The 14,892-nt window shown below is 40.2% G+C and overlaps 21 non-coding genes across 21 annotated transcripts; all 21 read left to right on the top strand.

Moving 5' to 3' along the window:
- Positions 1-476: 476 nt before the first annotated feature.
- Positions 477-548, top strand: Trnae-cuc (transfer RNA glutamic acid (anticodon CUC)). Its single transcript has one exon. It is a non-coding gene; the product is annotated as a tRNA-Glu (tRNA).
- A 623-nt stretch (positions 549-1,171) lies between these two features.
- Trnae-cuc (transfer RNA glutamic acid (anticodon CUC)) lies at positions 1,172-1,243 on the top strand. Its single transcript has one exon. It is a non-coding gene; the product is annotated as a tRNA-Glu (tRNA).
- A 649-nt stretch (positions 1,244-1,892) lies between these two features.
- Trnae-cuc (transfer RNA glutamic acid (anticodon CUC)) lies at positions 1,893-1,964 on the top strand. Its single transcript has one exon. It is a non-coding gene; the product is annotated as a tRNA-Glu (tRNA).
- A 623-nt stretch (positions 1,965-2,587) lies between these two features.
- On the top strand, positions 2,588-2,659 carry Trnae-cuc (transfer RNA glutamic acid (anticodon CUC)). Its single transcript has one exon. It is a non-coding gene; the product is annotated as a tRNA-Glu (tRNA).
- A 649-nt stretch (positions 2,660-3,308) lies between these two features.
- Trnae-cuc (transfer RNA glutamic acid (anticodon CUC)) lies at positions 3,309-3,380 on the top strand. The gene has a single exon. It is a non-coding gene; the product is annotated as a tRNA-Glu (tRNA).
- Positions 3,381-4,001: 621 nt separating this feature from the next.
- Trnae-cuc (transfer RNA glutamic acid (anticodon CUC)) lies at positions 4,002-4,073 on the top strand. Its single transcript has one exon. It is a non-coding gene; the product is annotated as a tRNA-Glu (tRNA).
- A 649-nt stretch (positions 4,074-4,722) lies between these two features.
- On the top strand, positions 4,723-4,794 carry Trnae-cuc (transfer RNA glutamic acid (anticodon CUC)). Its single transcript has one exon. It is a non-coding gene; the product is annotated as a tRNA-Glu (tRNA).
- Positions 4,795-5,416: 622 nt separating this feature from the next.
- Positions 5,417-5,488, top strand: Trnae-cuc (transfer RNA glutamic acid (anticodon CUC)). The gene has a single exon. It is a non-coding gene; the product is annotated as a tRNA-Glu (tRNA).
- A 649-nt stretch (positions 5,489-6,137) lies between these two features.
- On the top strand, positions 6,138-6,209 carry Trnae-cuc (transfer RNA glutamic acid (anticodon CUC)). The gene has a single exon. It is a non-coding gene; the product is annotated as a tRNA-Glu (tRNA).
- A 622-nt stretch (positions 6,210-6,831) lies between these two features.
- On the top strand, positions 6,832-6,903 carry Trnae-cuc (transfer RNA glutamic acid (anticodon CUC)). The gene has a single exon. It is a non-coding gene; the product is annotated as a tRNA-Glu (tRNA).
- A 649-nt stretch (positions 6,904-7,552) lies between these two features.
- Positions 7,553-7,624, top strand: Trnae-cuc (transfer RNA glutamic acid (anticodon CUC)). Its single transcript has one exon. It is a non-coding gene; the product is annotated as a tRNA-Glu (tRNA).
- Positions 7,625-8,245: 621 nt separating this feature from the next.
- On the top strand, positions 8,246-8,317 carry Trnae-cuc (transfer RNA glutamic acid (anticodon CUC)). The gene has a single exon. It is a non-coding gene; the product is annotated as a tRNA-Glu (tRNA).
- A 649-nt stretch (positions 8,318-8,966) lies between these two features.
- Positions 8,967-9,038, top strand: Trnae-cuc (transfer RNA glutamic acid (anticodon CUC)). Its single transcript has one exon. It is a non-coding gene; the product is annotated as a tRNA-Glu (tRNA).
- Positions 9,039-9,660: 622 nt separating this feature from the next.
- On the top strand, positions 9,661-9,732 carry Trnae-cuc (transfer RNA glutamic acid (anticodon CUC)). The gene has a single exon. It is a non-coding gene; the product is annotated as a tRNA-Glu (tRNA).
- Positions 9,733-10,381: 649 nt separating this feature from the next.
- Positions 10,382-10,453, top strand: Trnae-cuc (transfer RNA glutamic acid (anticodon CUC)). The gene has a single exon. It is a non-coding gene; the product is annotated as a tRNA-Glu (tRNA).
- A 621-nt stretch (positions 10,454-11,074) lies between these two features.
- Trnae-cuc (transfer RNA glutamic acid (anticodon CUC)) lies at positions 11,075-11,146 on the top strand. Its single transcript has one exon. It is a non-coding gene; the product is annotated as a tRNA-Glu (tRNA).
- Positions 11,147-11,795: 649 nt separating this feature from the next.
- Trnae-cuc (transfer RNA glutamic acid (anticodon CUC)) lies at positions 11,796-11,867 on the top strand. The gene has a single exon. It is a non-coding gene; the product is annotated as a tRNA-Glu (tRNA).
- Positions 11,868-12,488: 621 nt separating this feature from the next.
- Positions 12,489-12,560, top strand: Trnae-cuc (transfer RNA glutamic acid (anticodon CUC)). The gene has a single exon. It is a non-coding gene; the product is annotated as a tRNA-Glu (tRNA).
- A 649-nt stretch (positions 12,561-13,209) lies between these two features.
- Positions 13,210-13,281, top strand: Trnae-cuc (transfer RNA glutamic acid (anticodon CUC)). The gene has a single exon. It is a non-coding gene; the product is annotated as a tRNA-Glu (tRNA).
- Positions 13,282-13,904: 623 nt separating this feature from the next.
- On the top strand, positions 13,905-13,976 carry Trnae-cuc (transfer RNA glutamic acid (anticodon CUC)). Its single transcript has one exon. It is a non-coding gene; the product is annotated as a tRNA-Glu (tRNA).
- Positions 13,977-14,625: 649 nt separating this feature from the next.
- Positions 14,626-14,697, top strand: Trnae-cuc (transfer RNA glutamic acid (anticodon CUC)). The gene has a single exon. It is a non-coding gene; the product is annotated as a tRNA-Glu (tRNA).
- The last annotated feature ends 195 nt before the right edge of the window (positions 14,698-14,892 follow it).

Below are 14,892 nucleotides of genomic sequence, written 5' to 3'. Positions count from 1 at the left end.
AAGTATATATTTGTGTACATCCTTACTTTCGACAATGTGTAGACTCATTCTTATCTTGTGTGTCATTGTTGTGCTGTTCTGTGTAGACTTTATGTTGTGTGTCATTGTTTTACTGATTTATCAATGGACATTTTGTAAATATACCTATGTGCATGTGTATAGTAAGTGAGTGCGTATTTCCTACATGCAAGGTAAACAACATTGCTGTCAATGTATATAAAATACTAAGTAAATGTCATATATGCGAGAGTGCGCCTTGTTATTAGATAGGACAAATTGTATGGATAACTTGTTGGAGTGGCATGTTATTAGATGACTAAAAGTCTAAATCATTCTTCATTTCAATGTAAGGCGAAGAGACTTATACTCTTCACTGTCGTTGTTTCAAAGGGGCAGTTCTGTTGCATCTATGGATGTGACCTTGCCCTGATTATCGAAGAGACATGTCAATCTTATGTCCAGATATACCATCAGTGTCCCAGGTGGTCTAGTGGTTAGGATTTGGCGCTCTCACCGCCACGGCCGGGGTTCGATTCCCCGCCTGGGAAGTAACTTTTTTCCATTTTAAGATTTGGGAATAATTTGGCTGGAGTCAGCCACAACGCCTTAATTGCTCTACATTGTGTGTATTGCCCTCACTCTACAACATACGTAACAACACACCTAAATACTACTTTGCTATCTAGTTCCATTGGAGAAAAGGTGTACTGTTCACATACTTCACTTCGCTATAAACACAAAAAAAAGCATCTCGGCACTCCGATTGTCCCATAAATAAGTGAAAAGGCATATTTGAGACTCACCAATATTGAAGAATATTTCAGCATCAATTGCTGTACGTGTCATACTACAAAAAGAAATCCTCCGAATAAAATCCATGCCTTCTCTGTCCTGGACAAGAGTAGACTCGGCGGGTTCCTTGCTTAATTTGGCACATGCAACATGAGTGTCTCATGGCAATGTGGAAGCCACAGCTATTATTCATTCCAAGGGTGAACTGCACCCAAGCCTTCCTCTACAATTAATTCATTTACGATTGAAACTATATTGGAAGTAAGAAAAGAGAGACAGAAGGAAGAGTGCATGGGTAAGTGTCATCTAGGAAATATCACGTTGTGGCAACATGTTCCTACTTGAAGCAATACCTTGCTCCATCCCTAACATTGCAAGGTCCCAGGTGGTCTAGTGGTTAGGATTTGGCGCTCTCACCGCCACGGCCGGGGTTCGATTCCCCGTCTGGGAAGTACATTTTTCGCAAATTTTTTTCTCAGTATTTATCAACTCCTCCTCACGTTTCATTCAGTTCAGCCGGAATTTCACTTTGCCTCTTTTTTTCGCAAGAAAACTAAGCCCAAACACTGTCACTGTAAAGGACGTCCACACAGTTCTTATATACAATTAACACTTGCACATCATAAGTATATATTTGTGTACATCCTTACTTTCGACAATGTGTAGACTCATTCTTATCTTGTGTGTCATTGTTGTGCTGTTCTGTGTAGACTTTATGTTGTGTGTCATTGTTTTACTGATTTATCAATGGACATTTTGTAAATATACCTATGTGCATGTGTATAGTAAGTGAGTGCGTATTTCCTACATGCAAGGTAAACAACATTGCTGTCAATGTATATAAAATACTAAGTAAATGTCATATATGCGAGAGTGCGCCTTGTTATTAGATAGGACAAATTGTATGGATAACTTGTTGGAGTGGCATGTTATTAGATGACTAAAAGTCTAAATCATTCTTCATTTCAATGTAAGGCGAAGAGACTTATACTCTTCACTGTCGTTGTTTCAAAGGGGCAGTTCTGTTGCATCTATGGATGTGACCTTGCCCTGATTATCGAAGAGACATGTCAATCTTATGTCCAGATATACCATCAGTGTCCCAGGTGGTCTAGTGGTTAGGATTTGGCGCTCTCACCGCCACGGCCGGGGTTCGATTCCCCGCCTGGGAAGTAACTTTTTTCCATTTTAAGATTTGGGAATAATTTGGCTGGAGTCAGCCACAACGCCTTAATTGCTCTACATTGTGTGTATTGCCCTCACTCTACAACATACGTAACAACACACCTAAATACTACTTTGCTATCTAGTTCCATTGGAGAAAAGGTGTACTGTTCACATACTTCACTTCGCTATAAACACAAAAAAAAGCATCTCGGCACTCCGATTGTCCCATAAATAAGTGAAAAGGCATATTTGAGACTCACCAATATTGAAGAATATTTCAGCATCAATTGCTGTACGTGTCATACTACAAAAAGAAATCCTCCGAATAAAATCCATGCCTTCTCTGTCCTGGACAAGAGTAGACTCGGCGGGTTCCTTGCTTAATTTGGCACATGCAACATGAGTGTCTCATGGCAATGTGGAAGCCACAGCTATTATTCATTCCAAGGGTGAACTGCACCCAAGCCTTCCTCTACAATTAATTCATTTACGATTGAAACTATATTGGAAGTAAGAAAAGAGAGACAGAAGGAAGAGTGCATGGGTAAGTGTCATCTAGGAAATATCACGTTGTGGCAACATGTTCCTACTTGAAGCAATACCTTGCTCCATCCCTAACATTGCAAGGTCCCAGGTGGTCTAGTGGTTAGGATTTGGCGCTCTCACCGCCACGGCCGGGGTTCGATTCCCCGTCTGGGAAGTACATTTTTCGCAAATTTTTTTCTCAGTATTTATCAACTCCTCCTCACGTTTCATTCAGTTCAGCCGGAATTTCACTTTGCCTCTTTTTTTCGCAAGAAAACTAAGCCCAAACACTGTCACTGTAAAGGACGTCCACACAGTTCTTATATACAATTAACACTTGCACATCATAAGTATATATTTGTGTACATCCTTTCTTTCGACAATGTGTAGACTCATTCTTATCTTGTGTGTCATTGTTGTGCTGTTCTGTGTAGACTTTATGTTGTGTGTCATTGTTTTACTGATTTGTCAATGGACATTTTGTAAATATACCTATGTGCATGTGTATAGTAAGTGAGTGCGTATTTCCTACATGCAAGGTAAACAACATTGCTGTCAATGTATATAAAATACTAAGTAAATGTCATATATGCGAGAGTGCGCCTTGTTATTAGATAGGACAAATTGTATGGATAACTTGTTGGAGTGGCATGTTATTAGATGACTAAAAGTCTAAATCATTCTTCATTTCAATGTAAGGCGAAGAGACTTATACTCTTCACTGTCGTTGTTTCAAAGGGGCAGTTCTGTTCCATCTATGGATGTGACCTTGCCCTGATTATCGAAGAGACATGTCAATCTTATGTCCAGATATACCATCAGTGTCCCAGGTGGTCTAGTGGTTAGGATTTGGCGCTCTCACCGCCACGGCCGGGGTTCGATTCCCCGTCTGGGAAGTAACTTTTTTCCATTTTAAGATTTGGGAATAATTTGGCTGGAGTCAGCCACAACGCCTTAATTGCTCTACATTGTGTGTATTGCCCTCACTCTACAACATACGTAACAACACACCTAAATACTACTTTGCTATCTAGTTCCATTGGAGGAAAGGTGTACTGTTCACATACTTCACTTCGCTATAAACACAAAAAAGCATCTCGGCACTCCGATTGTCCCATAAATAAGTGAAAAGGCATATTTGAGACTCACCAATATTGAAGAATATTTCAGCATCAATTGCTGTACGTGTCATACTACGAAATGAAATCCTCCGAATAAAATCCATGCCTTCTCTGTCCTGGACAAGAGTAGACTCGGCGGGTTCCTTGCTTAATTTGGCACATGCAACATGAGTGTCTCATGGCAATGTGGAAGCCACAGCTATTATTCATTCCAAGGGTGAACTGCACCCAAGCCTTCCTCTACAATTAATTCATTTACGATTGAAACTATATTGGAAGTAAGAAAAGAGAGACAGAAGGAAGAGTGCATGGGTAAGTGTCATCTAGGAAATATCACGTTGTGGCAACATGTTCCTACTTGAAGCAATACCTTGCTCCATCCCTAACATTGCAAGGTCCCAGGTGGTCTAGTTGTTAGGATTTGGCGCTCTCACCGCCACGGCCGGGGTTCGATTCCCCGTCTGGGAAGTACATTTTTCGCATATTTTTTTCTCAGTATTTATCAACTCCTCCTCACGTTTCATTCAGTTCAGCCGGAATTTCACTTTGCCTCTTTTTTTCGCAAGAAAACTAAGCCCAAACACTGTCACTGTAAAGGACGTCCACACAGTTCTTATATACAATTAACACTTGCACATCATAAGTATATATTTGTGTACATCCTTTCTTTCGACAATGTGTAGACTCATTCTTATCTTGTGTGTCATTGTTGTGCTGTTCTGTGTAGACTTTATGTTGTGTGTCATTGTTTTACTGATTTATCAATGGACATTTTGTAAATATACCTATGTGCATGTGTATAGTAAGTGAGTGCGTATTTCCTACATGCAAGGTAAACAACATTGCTGTCAATGTATATAAAATACTAAGTAAATGTCATATATGCGAGAGTGCGCCTTGTTATTAGATAGGACAAATTGTATGGATAACTTGTTGGAGTGGCATGTTATTAGATGACTAAAAGTCTAAATCATTCTTCATTTCAATGTAAGGCGAAGAGACTTATACTCTTCACTGTCGTTGTTTCAAAGGGGCAGTTCTGTTCCATTTATGGATGTGACCTTGCCCTGATTTTCGAAGAGACATGTCAATCTTATGTCCAGATATACCATCAGTGTCCCAGGTGGTCTAGTGGTTAGGATTTGGCGCTCTCACCGCCACGGCCGGGGTTCGATTCCCCGTCTGGGAAGTAACTTTTTTCCATTTTAAGATTTGGGAATAATTTGGCTGGAGTCAGCCACAACGCCTTAATTGCTCTACATTGTGTGTATTGCCCTCACTCTACAACATACGTAACAACACACCTAAATACTACTTTGCTATCTAGTTCCATTGGAGAAAAGGTGTACTGTTCACATACTTCACTTCGCTATAAACACAAAAAAAGAATCTCGGCACTCCGATTGTCCCATAAATAAGTGAAAAGGCATATTTGAGACTCACCAATATTGAAGAATATTTCAGCATCAATTGCTGTACGTGTCATACTACAAAATGAAATCCTCCGAATAAAATCCATGCCTTCTCTGTCCTGGACAAGAGTAGACTCGGCGGGTTCCTTGCTTAATTTGGCACATGCAACATGAGTGTCTCATGGCAATGTGGAAGCCACAGCTATTATTCATTCCAAGGGTGAACTGCACCCAAGCCTTCCTCTACAATTAATTCATTTACGATTGAAACTATATTGGAAGTAAGAAAAGAGAGACAGAAGGAAGAGTGCATGGGTAAGTGTCATCTTGGAAATATCACGTTGTGGCAACATGTTCCTACTTGAAGCAATACCTTGCTCCATCCCTAACATTGCAAGGTCCCAGGTGGTCTAGTGGTTAGGATTTGGCGCTCTCACCGCCACGGCCGGGGTTCGATTCCCCGTCTGGGAAGTACATTTTTCGCATATTTTTTTCTCAGTATTTATCAACTCCTCCTCACGTTTCATTCAGTTCAGCCGGAATTTCACTTTGCCTCTTTTTTTCGCAAGAAAACTAAGCCCAAACACTGTCACTGTAAAGGACGTCCACACAGTTCTTATATACAATTAACACTTGCACATCATAAGTATATATTTGTGTACATCCTTACTTTCGACAATGTGTAGACTCATTCTTATCTTGTGTGTCATTGTTGTGCTGTTCTGTGTAGACTTTATGTTGTGTGTCATTGTTTTACTGATTTGTCAATGGACATTTTGTAAATATACCTATGTGCATGTGTATAGTAAGTGAGTGCGTATTTCCTACATGCAAGGTAAACAACATTGCTGTCAATGTATATAAAATACTAAGTAAATGTCATATATGCGAGAGTGCGCCTTGTTATTAGATAGGACAAATTGTATGGATAACTTGTTGGAGTGGCATGTTATTAGATGACTAAAAGTCTAAATCATTCTTCATTTCAATGTAAGGCGAAGAGACTTATACTCTTCACTGTCGTTGTTTCAAAGGGGCAGTTCTGTTCCATTTATGGATGTGACCTTGCCCTGATTTTCGAAGAGACATGTCAATCTTATGTCCAGATATACCATCAGTGTCCCAGGTGGTCTAGTGGTTAGGATTTGGCGCTCTCACCGCCACGGCCGGGGTTCGATTCCCCGTCTGGGAAGTAACTTTTTTCCATTTTAAGATTTGGGAATAATTTGGCTGGAGTCAGCCACAACGCCTTAATTGCTCTACATTGTGTGTATTGCCCTCACTCTACAACATACGTAACAACACACCTAAATACTACTTTGCTATCTAGTTCCATTGGAGAAAAGGTGTACTGTTCACATACTTCACTTCGCTATAAACACAAAAAAAGAATCTCGGCACTCCGATTGTCCCATAAATAAGTGAAAAGGCATATTTGAGACTCACCAATATTGAAGAATATTTCAGCATCAATTGCTGTACGTGTCATACTACAAAATGAAATCCTCCGAATAAAATCCATGCCTTCTCTGTCCTGGACAAGAGTAGACTCGGCGGGTTCCTTGCTTAATTTGGCACATGCAACATGAGTGTCTCATGGCAATGTGGAAGCCACAGCTATTATTCATTCCAAGGGTGAACTGCACCCAAGCCTTCCTCTACAATTAATTCATTTACGATTGAAACTATATTGGAAGTAAGAAAAGAGAGACAGAAGGAAGAGTGCATGGGTAAGTGTCATCTAGGAAATATCACGTTGTGGCAACATGTTCCTACTTGAAGCAATACCTTGCTCCATCCCTAACATTGCAAGGTCCCAGGTGGTCTAGTGGTTAGGATTTGGCGCTCTCACCGCCACGGCCGGGGTTCGATTCCCCGTCTGGGAAGTACATTTTTCGCATATTTTTTTCTCAGTATTTATCAACTCCTCCTCACGTTTCATTCAGTTCAGCCGGAATTTCACTTTGCCTCTTTTTTTCGCAAGAAAACTAAGCCCAAACACTGTCACTGTAAAGGACGTCCACACAGTTCTTATATACAATTAACACTTGCACATCATAAGTATATATTTGTGTACATCCTTACTTTCGACAATGTGTAGACTCATTCTTATCTTGTGTGTCATTGTTGTGCTGTTCTGTGTAGACTTTATGTTGTGTGTCATTGTTTTACTGATTTGTCAATGGACATTTTGTAAATATACCTATGTGCATGTGTATAGTAAGTGAGTGCGTATTTCCTACATGCAAGGTAAACAACATTGCTGTCAATGTATATAAAATACTAAGTAAATGTCATATATGCGAGAGTGCGCCTTGTTATTAGATAGGACAAATTGTATGGATAACTTGTTGGAGTGGCATGTTATTAGATGACTAAAAGTCTAAATCATTCTTCTTTTCAATGTAAGGCGAAGAGACTTATACTCTTCACTGTCGTTGTTTCAAAGGGGCAGTTCTGTTGCATCTATGGATGTGACCTTGCCCTGATTTTCGAAGAGACATGTCAATCTTATGTCCAGATATACCATCAGTGTCCCAGGTGGTTTAGTGGTTAGGATTTGGCGCTCTCACCGCCACGGCCGGGGTTCGATTCCCCGTCTGGGAAGTAACTTTTTTCCATTTTAAGATTTGGGAATAATTTGGCTGGAGTCAGCCACAACGCCTTAATTGCTCTACATTGTGTGTATTGCCCTCACTCTACAACATACGTAACAACACACCTAAATACTACTTTGCTATCTAGTTCCATTGGAGGAAAGGTGTACTGTTCACATACTTCACTTCGCTATAAACACAAAAAAGCATCTCGGCACTCCGATTGTCCCATAAATAAGTGAAAAGGCATATTTGAGACTCACCAATATTGAAGAATATTTCAGCATCAATTGCTGTACGTGTCATACTACAAAATGAAATCCTCCGAATAAAATCCATGCCTTCTCTGTCCTGGACAAGAGTAGACTCGGCGGGTTCCTTGCTTAATTTGGCACATGCAACATGAGTGTCTCATGGCAATGTGGAAGCCACAGCTATTATTCATTCCAAGGGTGAACTGCACCCAAGCCTTCCTCTACAATTAATTCATTTACGATTGAAACTATATTGGAAGTAAGAAAAGAGAGACAGAAGGAAGAGTGCATGGGTAAGTGTCATCTAGGAAATATCACGTTGTGGCAACATGTTCCTACTTGAAGCAATACCTTGCTCCATCCCTAACATTGCAAGGTCCCAGGTGGTCTAGTGGTTAGGATTTGGCGCTCTCACCGCCACGGCCGGGGTTCGATTCCCCGTCTGGGAAGTACATTTTTCGCATATTTTTTTCTCAGTATTTATCAACTCCTCCTCACGTTTCATTCAGTTCAGCCGGAATTTCACTTTGCCTCTTTTTTTCGCAAGAAAACTAAGCCCAAACACTGTCACTGTAAAGGACGTCCACACAGTTCTTATATACAATTAACACTTGCACATCATAAGTATATATTTGTGTACATCCTTACTTTCGACAATGTGTAGACTCATTCTTATCTTGTGTGTCATTGTTGTGCTGTTCTGTGTAGACTTTATGTTGTGTGTCATTGTTTTACTGATTTGTCAATGGACATTTTGTAAATATACCTATGTGCATGTGTATAGTAAGTGAGTGCGTATTTCCTACATGCAAGGTAAACAACATTGCTGTCAATGTATATAAAATACTAAGTAAATGTCATATATGCGAGAGTGCGCCTTGTTATTAGATAGGACAAATTGTATGGATAACTTGTTGGAGTGGCATGTTATTAGATGACTAAAAGTCTAAATCATTCTTCATTTCAATGTAAGGCGAAGAGACTTATACTCTTCACTGTCGTTGTTTCAAAGGGGCAGTTCTGTTCCATTTATGGATGTGACCTTGCCCTGATTTTCGAAGAGACATGTCAATCTTATGTCCAGATATACCATCAGTGTCCCAGGTGGTCTAGTGGTTAGGATTTGGCGCTCTCACCGCCACGGCCGGGGTTCGATTCCCCGTCTGGGAAGTAACTTTTTTCCATTTTAAGATTTGGGAATAATTTGGCTGGAGTCAGCCACAACGCCTTAATTGCTCTACATTGTGTGTATTGCCCTCACTCTACAACATACGTAACAACACACCTAAATACTACTTTGCTATCTAGTTCCATTGGAGAAAAGGTGTACTGTTCACATACTTCACTTCGCTATAAACACAAAAAAAGAATCTCGGCACTCCGATTGTCCCATAAATAAGTGAAAAGGCATATTTGAGACTCACCAATATTGAAGAATATTTCAGCATCAATTGCTGTACGTGTCATACTACAAAATGAAATCCTCCGAATAAAATCCATGCCTTCTCTGTCCTGGACAAGAGTAGACTCGGCGGGTTCCTTGCTTAATTTGGCACATGCAACATGAGTGTCTCATGGCAATGTGGAAGCCACAGCTATTATTCATTCCAAGGGTGAACTGCACCCAAGCCTTCCTCTACAATTAATTCATTTACGATTGAAACTATATTGGAAGTAAGAAAAGAGAGACAGAAGGAAGAGTGCATGGGTAAGTGTCATCTAGGAAATATCACGTTGTGGCAACATGTTCCTACTTGAAGCAATACCTTGCTCCATCCCTAACATTGCAAGGTCCCAGGTGGTCTAGTGGTTAGGATTTGGCGCTCTCACCGCCACGGCCGGGGTTCGATTCCCCGTCTGGGAAGTACATTTTTCGCATATTTTTTTCTCAGTATTTATCAACTCCTCCTCACGTTTCATTCAGTTCAGCCGGAATTTCACTTTGCCTCTTTTTTTCGCAAGAAAACTAAGCCCAAACACTGTCACTGTAAAGGACGTCCACACAGTTCTTATATACAATTAACACTTGCACATCATAAGTATATATTTGTGTACATCCTTACTTTCGACAATGTGTAGACTCATTCTTATCTTGTGTGTCATTGTTGTGCTGTTCTGTGTAGACTTTATGTTGTGTGTCATTGTTTTACTGATTTATCAATGGACATTTTGTAAATATACCTATGTGCATGTGTATAGTAAGTGAGTGCGTATTTCCTACATGCAAGGTAAACAACATTGCTGTCAATGTATATAAAATACTAAGTAAATGTCATATATGCGAGAGTGCGCCTTGTTATTAGATAGGACAAATTGTATGGATAACTTGTTGGAGTGGCATGTTATTAGATGACTAAAAGTCTAAATCATTCTTCATTTCAATGTAAGGCGAAGAGACTTATACTCTTCACTGTCGTTGTTTCAAAGGGGCAGTTCTGTTGCATCTATGGATGTGACCTTGCCCTGATTTTCGAAGAGACATGTCAATCTTATGTCCAGATATACCATCAGTGTCCCAGGTGGTTTAGTGGTTAGGATTTGGCGCTCTCACCGCCACGGCCGGGGTTCGATTCCCCGTCTGGGAAGTAACTTTTTTCCATTTTAAGATTTGGGAATAATTTGGCTGGAGTCAGCCACAACGCCTTAATTGCTCTACATTGTGTGTATTGCCCTCACTCTACAACATACGTAACAACACACCTAAATACTACTTTGCTATCTAGTTCCATTGGAGGAAAGGTGTACTGTTCACATACTTCACTTCGCTATAAACACAAAAAAGCATCTCGGCACTCCGATTGTCCCATAAATAAGTGAAAAGGCATATTTGAGACTCACCAATATTGAAGAATATTTCAGCATCAATTGCTGTACGTGTCATACTACAAAATGAAATCCTCCGAATAAAATCCATGCCTTCTCTGTCCTGGACAAGAGTAGACTCGGCGGGTTCCTTGCTTAATTTGGCACATGCAACATGAGTGTCTCATGGCAATGTGGAAGCCACAGCTATTATTCATTCCAAGGGTGAACTGCACCCAAGCCTTCCTCTACAATTAATTCATTTACGATTGAAACTATATTGGAAGTAAGAAAAGAGAGACAGAAGGAAGAGTGCATGGGTAAGTGTCATCTAGGAAATATCACGTTGTGGCAACATGTTCCTACTTGAAGCAATACCTTGCTCCATCCCTAACATTGCAAGGTCCCAGGTGGTCTAGTGGTTAGGATTTGGCGCTCTCACCGCCACGGCCGGGGTTCGATTCCCCGTCTGGGAAGTACATTTTTCGCATATTTTTTTCTCAGTATTTATCAACTCCTCCTCACGTTTCATTCAGTTCAGCCGGAATTTCACTTTGCCTCTTTTTTTCGCAAGAAAACTAAGCCCAAACACTGTCACTGTAAAGGACGTCCACACAGTTCTTATATACAATTAACACTTGCACATCATAAGTATATATTTGTGTACATCCTTACTTTCGACAATGTGTAGACTCATTCTTATCTTGTGTGTCATTGTTGTGCTGTTCTGTGTAGACTTTATGTTGTGTGTCATTGTTTTACTGATTTATCAATGGACATTTTGTAAATATACCTATGTGCATGTGTATAGTAAGTGAGTGCGTATTTCCTACATGCAAGGTAAACAACATTGCTGTCAATGTATATAAAATACTAAGTAAATGTCATATATGCGAGAGTGCGCCTTGTTATTAGATAGGACAAATTGTATGGATAACTTGTTGGAGTGGCATGTTATTAGATGACTAAAAGTCTAAATCATTCTTCATTTCAATGTAAGGCGAAGAGACTTATACTCTTCACTGTCGTTGTTTCAAAGGGGCAGTTCTGTTGCATCTATGGATGTGACCTTGCCCTGATTTTCGAAGAGACATGTCAATCTTATGTCCAGATATACCATCAGTGTCCCAGGTGGTCTAGTGGTTAGGATTTGGCGCTCTCACCGCCACGGCCGGGGTTCGATTTCCCGTCTGGGAAGTAACTTTTTTCCATTTTAAGATTTGGGAATAATTTGGCTGGAGTCAGCCACAACGCCTTAATTGCTCTACATTGTGTGTATTGCCCTCACTCTACAACATACGTAACAACACACCTAAATACTACTTTGCTATCTAGTTCCATTGGAGGAAAGGTGTACTGTTCACATACTTCACTTCGCTATAAACACAAAAAAGCATCTCGGCACTCCGATTGTCCCATAAATAAGTGAAAAGGCATATTTGAGACTCACCAATATTGAAGAATATTTCAGCATCAATTGCTGTACGTGTCATACTACAAAATGAAATCCTCCGAATAAAATCCATGCCTTCTCTGTCCTGGACAAGAGTAGACTCGGCGGGTTCCTTGCTTAATTTGGCACATGCAACATGAGTGTCTCATGGCAATGTGGAAGCCACAGCTATTATTCATTCCAAGGGTGAACTGCACCCAAGCCTTCCTCTACAATTAATTCATTTACGATTGAAACTATATTGGAAGTAAGAAAAGAGAGACAGAAGGAAGAGTGCATGGGTAAGTGTCATCTAGGAAATATCACGTTGTGGCAACATGTTCCTACTTGAAGCAATACCTTGCTCCATCCCTAACATTGCAAGGTCCCAGGTGGTCTAGTGGTTAGGATTTGGCGCTCTCACCGCCACGGCCGGGGTTCGATTCCCCGTCTGGGAAGTACATTTTTCGCATATTTTTTTCTCAGTATTTATCAACTCCTCCTCACGTTTCATTCAGTTCAGCCGGAATTTCACTTTGCCTCTTTTTTTCGCAAGAAAACTAAGCCCAAACACTGTCACTGTAAAGGACGTCCACACAGTTCTTATATACAATTAACACTTGCACATCATAAGTATATATTTGTGTACATCCTTTCTTTCGACAATGTGTAGACTCATTCTTATCTTGTGTGTCATTGTTGTGCTGTTCTGTGTAGACTTTATGTTGTGTGTCATTGTTTTACTGATTTATCAATGGACATTTTGTAAATATACCTATGTGCATGTGTATAGTAAGTGAGTGCGTATTTCCTACATGCAAGGTAAACAACATTGCTGTCAATGTATATAAAATACTAAGTAAATGTCATATATGCGAGAGTGCGCCTTGTTATTAGATAGGACAAATTGTATGGATAACTTGTTGGAGTGGCATGTTATTAGATGACTAAAAGTCTAAATCATTCTTCATTTCAATGTAAGGCGAAGAGACTTATACTCTTCACTGTCGTTGTTTCAAAGGGGCAGTTCTGTTCCATTTATGGATGTGACCTTGCCCTGATTTTCGAAGAGACATGTCAATCTTATGTCCAGATATACCATCAGTGTCCCAGGTGGTCTAGTGGTTAGGATTTGGCGCTCTCACCGCCACGGCCGGGGTTCGATTCCCCGTCTGGGAAGTAACTTTTTTCCATTTTAAGATTTGGGAATAATTTGGCTGGAGTCAGCCACAACGCCTTAATTGCTCTACATTGTGTGTATTGCCCTCACTCTACAACATACGTAACAACACACCTAAATACTACTTTGCTATCTAGTTCCATTGGAGAAAAGGTGTACTGTTCACATACTTCACTTCGCTATAAACACAAAAAAAAGCATCTCGGCACTCCGATTGTCCCATAAATAAGTGAAAAGGCATATTTGAGACTCACCAATATTGAAGAATATTTCAGCATCAATTGCTGTACGTGTCATACTACAAAATGAAATCCTCTGAATAAAATCCATGCCTTCTCTGTCCTGGACAAGAGTAGACTCGGCGGGTTCCTTGCTTAATTTGGCACATGCAACATGAGTGTCTCATGGCAATGTGGAAGCCACAGCTATTATTCATTCCAAGGGTGAACTGCACCCAAGCCTTCCTCTACAATTAATTCATTTACGATTGAAACTATATTGGAAGTAAGAAAAGAGAGACAGAAGGAAGAGTGCATGGGTAAGTGTCATCTAGGAAATATCACGTTGTGGCAACATGTTCCTACTTGAAGCAATACCTTGCTCCATCCCTAACATTGCAAGGTCCCAGGTGGTCTAGTGGTTAGGATTTGGCGCTCTCACCGCCACGGCCGGGGTTCGATTCCCCGTCTGGGAAGTACATTTTTCGCATATTTTTTTCTCAGTATTTATCAACTCCTCCTCACGTTTCATTCAGTTCAGCCGGAATTTCACTTTGCCTCTTTTTTTCGCAAGAAAACTAAGCCCAAACACTGTCACTGTAAAGGACGTCCACACAGTTCTTATATACAATTAACACTTGCACATCATAAGTATATATTTGTGTACATCCTTACTTTCGACAATGTGTAGACTCATTCTTATCTTGTGTGTCATTGTTGTGCTGTTCTGTGTAGACTTTATGTTGTGTGTCATTGTTTTACTGATTTATCAATGGACATTTTGTAAATATACCTATGTGCATGTGTATAGTAAGTGAGTGCGTATTTCCTACATGCAAGGTAAACAACATTGCTGTCAATGTATATAAAATACTAAGTAAATGTCATATATGCGAGAGTGCGCCTTGTTATTAGATAGGACAAATTGTATGGATAACTTGTTGGAGTGGCATGTTATTAGATGACTAAAAGTCTAAATCATTCTTCATTTCAATGTAAGGCGAAGAGACTTATACTCTTCACTGTCGTTGTTTCAAAGGGGCAGTTCTGTTCCATTTATGGATGTGACCTTGCCCTGATTTTCGAAGAGACATGTCAATCTTATGTCCAGATATACCATCAGTGTCCCAGGTGGTCTAGTGGTTAGGATTTGGCGCTCTCACCGCCACGGCCGGGGTTCGATTCCCCGTCTGGGAAGTAACTTTTTTCCATTTTAAGATTTGGGAATAATTTGGCTGGAGTCAGCCACAACGCCTTAATTGCTCTACATTGTGTGTATTGCCCTCACTCTACAACATACGTAACAACACACCTAAATACTACTTTGCTATCTAGTTCCATTGGAGAAAAGGTGTACTGTTCACATACTTCACTTCGCTATAAACACAAAAA

Source organism: Haliotis asinina, chromosome 14 (assembly GCF_037392515.1).
Source record: "Haliotis asinina isolate JCU_RB_2024 chromosome 14, JCU_Hal_asi_v2, whole genome shotgun sequence".
Taxonomy (NCBI): Eukaryota; Metazoa; Mollusca; class Gastropoda; order Lepetellida; family Haliotidae; genus Haliotis; species Haliotis asinina.
This window is presented reverse-complemented; position numbering and strand designations above follow the sequence as displayed.